This window comes from Ovis aries, chromosome 5, assembly GCF_016772045.2.
Source record: "Ovis aries strain OAR_USU_Benz2616 breed Rambouillet chromosome 5, ARS-UI_Ramb_v3.0, whole genome shotgun sequence".
Lineage (NCBI taxonomy): Eukaryota > Metazoa > Chordata > Mammalia > Artiodactyla > Bovidae > Ovis > Ovis aries.
The window spans coordinates 58,621,969-58,631,001 of NC_056058.1; positions in this window are offsets into that span (position 1 = coordinate 58,621,969).

Sequence of the window (9,033 nt, forward strand, 5' to 3'; positions counted from 1 at the left end):
GTTTCCTTGTGATTAGCTTTCCAAGGAAGGAAAGGTTGCAGAGCAAGGTTTATCAGAAGCTCCTGCCGGTAGCCAGAGGGAGAAATGAGGTGGAGACAGGGAGGCCATGTCGGGCCGCACAACACCCTCCTCTCCTGCTCTGAGAGCTGCTGCCCTCAGCTCCTTTCCCTGGGGTGGGCGTGGGATACCACTGGCTGTGGGGGCAGCAAGTGGAGGGGGGTGAGATTTACGGGGGGGTTGAGGGGCTGGAGTGAAGGGAGGAGCTTCTGCATTTGTGATCGCCTGCTGTGTGACTTGTGCATATAAAGCTCCCACTCTGGCCTGTTCTCTCTCCTTCAAATATGGCAGGGCAGGGCCAGAGGCTCTGGTTCTTTGGCTCTACACCAGAGAGCCTGGTCTCTAACTGGGCCTGGGACTCCTGGGAGCTCAGAGCCAGACTCCTGGAGTGAAACCTTGGCCACCCATTGGCTTCTTACCTCCCCCGGGGGTGAAATATGAAGCTGATCCCTGCTTGTGGGTGTGGCCCAGGTAGGCTCATGGTTTGCCTTGTCCTAGTTTCCCGTCACTTCCCCAAGGAAAAGTGCCAAAACTTGCACTTGAAAATATAGTACCGTTCTGCCTTCCAGTGCTTTGAAGGCATCTCTACCATCTCGACACATTCAAGGAGTCTGTGGCCTAAAGAGTAGAAGTCTGTCTCTGCAACCTGGTCTTCAAGACCCCAACAGTTAAGGCACCTTCCTCTACTCTTCCTGCCTCTCCTTCACCTAATCCCACCCCCTTGAGTTTCTCTGTTGCCTCAACTCTCAGGAGAACATCACTTTTCAGCCTCAGACCCTTAATTCAACTTTGGCTGGAAGGCCTCCAACTCTATCAGCTAGGCATCTGTTTGTTGTCGTTCAGATGCTAAGTTGTGTCTGACTCTTTGAGACCCCATGGACTACAGTACGCCAGGCTCCTTTGTCCTCTGCTGTCTCTGGGATTTTGCTCAAATTCATGTCCTTTGAGTCGGCGATGCTAGCTAACTATCTCATCCTCTACTGCCTCCTCCTTTGGCCCTCAATCTTTCCCAGCATCAGGGTCTTTTTCAATGAGTTGGCTTTTCGCTTTCGGTGGCCGAAGTATTGCAGCTTCAGGTTCAGCAACATTCCTTCCGATGAAAGACATCAGCAGAGACCTTTATGTTGAAGTGAGTTTTACAAAATGTCATTGAATTCTCACCAAAAGCTCAGGGGACAGATATCAGCCCTTTCTTCAGAGTTGAGAGGTTGAGTGATTTGCCTAAAGTCACACACACACAGTGGGCAGTCAAATCCCCTGAGATTTCAGCACTGAGATAACCATTCGCACTCTCTTCCCAGCCCGTCTATAGATGGGTCTCTGCTTTGGATGGACCACCATTGTCTGAGGGCGGGGCCTGGGCCTCCTCAGCCACCCTGGTGTGGGCCATGGTTGTCCAGCATGTCCTCTTTTCCTTGCTCCACTGGACCATTTTCTATCATCCGCCTCAGGACTGGGAGTGCAGGCTTTTCTGGGTAGCCACCCTGGGGCAGGATAGGCTCTCCAGGTGTCCTCAGCATTTCCTTCACCAGACGGGTAGGCTAAGTGCTGCCCAGACATGTGGCTACTGTGACTCACCCGCCCCCGCCCCAAGAGCTGTGGAAACCAGCTGGGTCGGTCCCATCTGGGGAAGCAGCTTGTGCCCCCCAGCCCAGGCCTTGATGATGGGCTTATGGAGATAGCGAACACACAGTTGACTGTGTGCTTGGCAATGCTGTAGCAAAATATAGCACAACTTTTGCCTTTCCCCTGATCCTGGGTAGGAGAAGACAGAGTGAAAAAGTGTATCCAATTGTTTAGCTACAGTAATGGAGTGTCAGGAGTGAAGGAAGGCTAACCGGGGCAACTGTGGGTGAGACTGAAGTTGTGTAACTTTGGTCTTCTGTCTCCATCAGCTTCCGTGCTATTTCTGAGGCATCAAGCCACGTTCCAACAACACAGAGGATTCTGGTTTTTGTTTCACAGCAAAGGTTAAACCTGGAGGAAGTCACCAATCTACACAGCTTTGATGTTGTGACTCCATCTTTATTAGAAATGGGAGTGAGCCAAAAGGAGGCCCTGGTGGAACCTGAGGTAATGAATGTGGTCAGAAAGAGGCACAAATCCAAGTAGGCTCAGATTCAAAAGCAGAGCTAATGCCCTGAACTAAAACGCTAACAGAGGCAAGTTGGGGCCAGCACCACCCAATTTTCTAGAGTGGTTTAGTGAACTGAGCCTGCTAGTTTCCTACATTGTGTAAGAGCTGATTGTAAATGGCTCACAAAGCTGACACTGAACGCTTTCAGCAAACTTGTCTTTTAAAAGGCACATCGTTCTGAACCTGGGAATTGAATGTGGTAGGCCAGCCTGCAGAGGCCATCTTTTGGTGGATGTTGTCAGCACCATCATTTTAGATTAGAGTTGATTTGCTAACTATACCAGTTGAATCTTTGCCCTGCATAGACAGTCAGCTCAGGAAGAGGGATTTTAATAGTGGGAGGAATACAATCCAGGTACTCAGACCAAGAGTTTCAGGCACCAGATCCAGAGATTCAAACCTGGAGAGGGAAAGGAGTTAAGTGAGAGCCACAAGGAAACTACTGGTGACACCTTGTGGGCTTAGGGCCTGAGACCTTGAGGGGAGCCCTGCCCTGGAAGTTTCCACTCTCATGGGCCTCCATGTCCTTGTGTGCATGCTCAGTCGTGTCCAACTCTGTGAGACCTCATGGACTGTAGCCCACCAGGTTCCTCTGTCCATGGGATTCTCCAGGCAAGAATATTGGAGTGGGTTGCCATGCCCTCCTCCAGGGGATCTTCCTGACTCAGTGATGGAACCCACCATCTCCGATGTCTCCTGCACTGCAGGTGGATTCTTCATCCACTGAGCCACCTGGGAAGCCCCATGGGCCTCCAACCAGTAGGCATACTGTAAAACTGCTCTTCCTTGTTCCAGAAGCTCCTTCAGGGGAATGGCCTTACAGAAAAGAGGTTGCCATGGTACAACATTGAAGAAAGTTCTGAATTGTACATTGCTTTTCAGTAAAAGATCTTTAAGTGATTTAGGCATGTATCTTGGAAAGATTGCGAAGAACTGAGTGACACCACAATAACAAAACCTCTTCCAGTTACATATAATTTTGTGAAGACTTCTAATAAACATTAAAAATTTTTTTAATCCTTCTCAATAACATTTAACTCTCCATATTCAAATTGTTATCAAAATGCATTTAGGTGATTGTGATCAATTAGGTGTAATAACTGTAATGGCAACTCTACCAGAATAAATAATACTTCAAGGTTTATGGTCACAAGAAATTAAAATCCTCACTAAGTGCCACAGCTTCCTAGAGCTGTTTGAACGGAACAAGTGGACATATTGGAGAAGAAAGTATATAAAGGCACAGTGAATGCTGGAAACTGCAAGTGAGTGTAGGCTGTTGGGATGGAGACTGGGGCTGGGGAGAGAAACCAAGAGATGAGGCTGAATAGCTTGATGAGCAGGCGACAGATGATGGACTTTGGTCATTATCCTGAAAGTAAAGGGGGGTAGGGGTGGCACACTCACGAATGGAGTGGATAGGTTATATTCCAAGTAAGGAGATTATATTAGATGCTAATCTAAGAGTTCAGAGAAGAGATGATACAGGCCAAATTAGGCAGAACCAATGAGGAAAGTGAGGAGATGGACTTGAGAGATGAGTCAAGATGGCTCCCAGGGCTGTTTGGGAGTTTCCATTCAAGGGAGAATTAGGGATTTCCCTGGTGGTCCAGTGGCTAAGACTCCGAGCTCCCAACGTGGGGGTGGGGGTGGAGTGGGGAGGGGCAGGTTCAATTCCTTGGTCAGGAAACTAGACTCCACGTGTCGCAACTGAAGAATCCACATGCAGCAACTAACCTGACACAGCCAAATTAATATTTTTTTTAAAGATTTTTTAAACAATTTAAAGAATAGGTTTAAGGAGGCAAAGTAGTAGGTTCACTTGCAGACACAGTTAATCAGTCTTGACACTTGGTCCTTGCCATGCATGAATCTTGAACCTAAGGTTACGCGAGAGCCACAGGTGAGCTTATCACACACTACATGTGGCAAATCATCAGGTACACAAGATTACCAAAGTAACAGGCCACCTTCAGTGTGGGCTCTGAAGCCCAGTAGTAAACATATCCAAATAAGTTTTCAAGTCATCTTTCACAGTCTTTAGGAAAGAAGGGACAGAGGAACAGCAGGTTCTTAAGCATTAGGCAGGAGAAGGCAATGGCAACCCACTCCATTACTCTTGCCTGGAAAATCCCATGGACAGAGGAGCCCCGTAGGCTGCAGTCCCTGGGGTCGCTATGAGTTAGACGTGACTGAGTGGCTTTGCTTTCACTTTTCAGTTTCATGCACTGGAGAAGGAAATGGCAACCCACTCCAGTGTTCTTGCCTGGAGAATCCCAGGGATGGGAAAGCCTGGTGGGCTGCTGTCTATGCGGTCACACAGAGTCAGACACGACTGAAGCGACTCAGCAGCAGCAGCAAGCATTAGGCAAACATAAGAAAGCACTTCGGTTTTCACGTCAACCTGAAGAGTTAGCACGGTTTGGAGGAAAAAAAAAGAAAGAACTAAAGTTGTCAGATTTAAGTAGGCCTGCAACACTGACCATTTGAAAACACACTTAAACACAACATAACACACACATACGTTCCAGATCAAGTACTGGTAAAATTCCTTTTACAGTTAGGGAAATTGTAATTCTATTAATCTGGTTTTTCCTGATCTCTTCTGGGAGTAGTATTGATTAATGGTGGAGTCATCTAAAGTCTTTGAATCTAAAATCATCAGCAGATAGGGTGTATTTTTTTTTTTTTGGCATAGGTCCAAAATAGATGTGGTCTGGCAACAGATCTTGGAAAGAGATAATGCAGGTTTTAAATGACCACAAATTCAATGAATCAAGAGCATTCTACTGCTGAAAGCAAGCTAATACTATCCTAGTCTTCATTGACATTCAACAGCGGTTTTACCAGCTATCATCTTGCTCTAAACTAGCAATTCGTGCATATGTGCTCAGTACTCATTGGTGTCCCACTCTTTGCAACCCAATGTACTGTGGCCTGCCAGGTTCCTAGGCCCATGGGATTATCCCAGCAAAAATAATGGAGTGGGTTGCCATTTCCTCCTCCAGGGGATCTTTTTGACCCTGGCATCTTCTGTGGCTCTGGCATTGGCAGGCAGATGCTCTACTAGAACCACCAAGGAAGCCCAAACTAGGAATACAAGGGAGGGAAAAAAGTTATGGCTTCTGCTCTACAAGAAACTCCTTTTCTAGGAGAGTAGATGCATACAAACTCTCTTCTTCCTATGCCAACATGGATATATCTCCCAAAAAGGGCAAACAGCTGTTGGTCATTTATGGGAAAGTTGCAACGCTAAACCCTCAGCAAGTTTACTTCTTGCTGTTTATGTATTTCCTAGCAACAGTGACTTCATGGCTTGTTTCCCTATGTGACAATCCCTGAAGAGAGGCAAGGAACCCATGCCAGAGAAGCCATCAGAGTTTTCTGACTTCAGTTCTGGCTTCCTGGAAGATCTAGCCTGGATACCTAAGAGTACAGAGGCCAGTCTGGTGACACAACCAGCTTTCTCCATCATAGAACTTGCAAACAACCTGTGCCCCAGAGTTTATAAGCCTCCTCTGCAGATAGACTGAGCTTGACCAGTCCTGGTCAATGGTCTGTAGGGAAAAGTGACACGTCAATCCTGCTGAGGCAGTTCACTGCTGGTGTGCCTCCAGCATCCGGCCCCTGAGGCATCAACCTGGGAGGATGAAGGCCCCTCTCCTCACAGAGAGCTTATCCTTGCATAAAGTCATTACTCCACACCTTGTCTTTTGCAGCAAACACCACCAAGTACCTTGACTAGTAAACAATGCCGCTTCCTTCCCGACCCCTCCATATGATCCTGATCAATTTCTGGATGTCCTCCTTTGTGACTGCTCCCCACTTTTCCTCAGTAATTCATTATTCTTTATACTTGTGTCACCCCAGATTTCTGTCCTCAACCCTCATCACATTCAGATCAAAAGTTGAGTCCAAATACCTCTGGCTTGGGGCGCTGCTGGCCTTAAAAGCTATTCAAAATACGTGAGCGCAAATGTGTATGTATGTGTGTGCATGCACACATGCACTCCTGCAGTGCTTTGAAGGATTTGAGGATAACTGTTTTAGACAGTGAAGTCCTGCTAAGATGTATAAATCAAATTTCTTTCCTAAATTAAGTTTCCAACGTGAAGAGATTCTACTACCTCAGTCACTAAAAAAGTCACCAATTTTAACTCAAGATCTGTCCTTTAACTCAAAGGAGAAAGAAACTTTAGATAAACTGTTATGTGGAACCAATGGTATACTGATAAACGGACTGGGAATGGTGGGTAAGCTTTCTAATTTACCAACAGTTTTTCGGTCACCATGTCACCAGTGTGGAGTGGTGAAGAGATGCAGCTGGATTCTTTCCTAGCTCTGCTGCTAATCACCTCTGTGACCTTGAACAAGGTATTATTCAAAGGAAGATCAGAGCACTTCAAGATACAGTGACATTATTGTTAACTTTCCATGTTAATAATAACTGCTATTTTCTTATTTATCCATCTTAGCCTGCTATCACTGCATGTGTATTATCTAGAGACAAAAAAGCAGAGCTGGGTACCTCCAAATGTCACAAGCAGCAAAACATCCAAAAGACAAGTGGCATTTTAAGACATTACAATGTATTTATCTTACAGGAACAGAAAAACCACCTTAAAATACTACAAAGACTTGCTTTAATATACAACAGAACCTGGAGTCTTCACCACTACTAACTTATGACGCTGCTACTTAGCAACTGTTAGCTTTGTGCATAGAACATTGTAGCGGGCTGGACCCAGCGCAAGGGAATTAATTAGAAACCCTACTACTGTTGGGACTGCTCTGAAACCATCCTATTGACCACCCACGTGGCCCAATGCATTTCCTTACATGTTGCTGCTTGGACTTTCTCACAACTTAGCACCCTCCTCTGCTTCTACCACTTAAGGTCATTTATCTTATTATTGTTCTCAGATCTCCTTGATGGTCATGCAAAGGCTTAACTGGATAAGAACATGGCTGCACGGAACTTCGCCTTCTCCCTAAACTTCTGTGTAATTTTAACTTTTTGTTTAAAAAAATTACATATGACTTACATATTTCCCTCAGGTATTTGCTTCATCCTTCAAGACGCAATTCAGAGATTTATCTTCTCTGACCGTCACCTGTACCACTAGTACTGAATCCATCTTGGTTAACATCCCATATTGCAGTCTCATGTGAACTGTCAATGCCTGAATTCCCAGGGAGTGGCACAGTGCCTGGCACTTAAGAAACCCATTAAATATTCCTTAAACATTAATCTGTTTTCTAGTATAATTAACCCCTATTGTTTGTACAAAACTTGAACTTTTGTACACAAGCTTTAAAAATTATACCATCATATAAAATTTAAGATTAGGCAGTAACACTTTTTTCACCATTTTGCAAAGGGGGAGTATAGTCAAGGATATTAAAAATTGTATTAACGTATTTTTTGGTGGTCACACACTATCTGGAGACTAACATATTTCTTTTTACCCTCTATATCAAGACTAAAACATTACACTTTTAATGCAATCACATGTTAGCATAGTGCAAACCAATTTTGCAATTAATGAAAAAATATTTACTTAGCAACTGTTGAGAGCAGTTTCTAAAAATACCCACCTCCCACCTTTCTTCCAATCCTAAAAATCTAATATAGCACTTCATCACCAAGATTTGTGTCACTGTTCACTGGCAGAGAACCAATGGATGGCTGCCTGACAAAATTGTTTCTAATGGTTATTCAAACTATTTCATATCCCTACATTAGTAAGGCTGACTTAATATGGTAATGGTGAGAAAGTGCCACATTTTTCTACCTAATACATTCTACTCCATAAATAATCAGACTACAAATGTACTATGGTACTAGAGGGTGAGAAAATCCTGTCAGTGAATATACTAATACATTAGAATAGCATACCTCTATAAACCTGATTACACGAAAATGCTCCATAATTGTAAATATTTACCATAGGTAAAAATAACCTGATCAGATTTCTTATTCAGTAGAATGCAGACTTTATTAATGCATCCTCCTTGTATTTGGTCCTAAACATGGACTCGACTAATAGCCCAAATAGCTGAAGTGGATGACTTGTTTATGAAATCCTATCTTATCAGTTTGGATTTTAATTCCTCCTACACTACTATCCTGTTTGATACTCATTTAAGACACACAGACCATAAATTATAAGGGGTATAGTTAGCTCTCACTTATGAAGCCAAGAATAACGTAAATACTCCCTTCAATCCTTTACTTTCATTACCTTCAAAAGTAAAATGGAGACAACTTACCTTAGGGGAAGCTGTGACAATTAGGCATATCCAGGTAAAGCGCTTAGAAAAGTGACTGGCATACAGCACTAAATAACATTACCAATCTCAGTGTTTAAAATGGTGGAAAATGGTGATGAAATGCTATCTTATTTTTAGGGACACCACAGTCCAACAGGCTGAAAAACTAAAGGTTATCAGGTTTAGGTCCTTGCTCTGCAAAATTTACTGAGCTGTCTTGCCTAAGGTAGTCCCACTGTCCTCAGTTACCCAATGGGAGCAACAGTAACTTTTTCACACTGTTCAGAAAACTGACATGCTGCACCTAATTTTGAAAAAATCCAAGTTTTATATAAATTCAGTTCTGCACTTTTAGGTTTACTCGTCAAACTTGTGCCTTCTCTAATATATCATTCATCTTTTATTAGCTTGGTACTCCCCCTTCTCATTTTTCTATCAATGTGCAAATCATGTGTCCTTGTTCAGTAAGTTAACTTGCTATCATTATTTTGATAATGTAAATGATAGATCTGGCCAGTAAGAACCCTTCAAGTGAGTCTTGTGTCCTTCCAACCCATACCTAACAC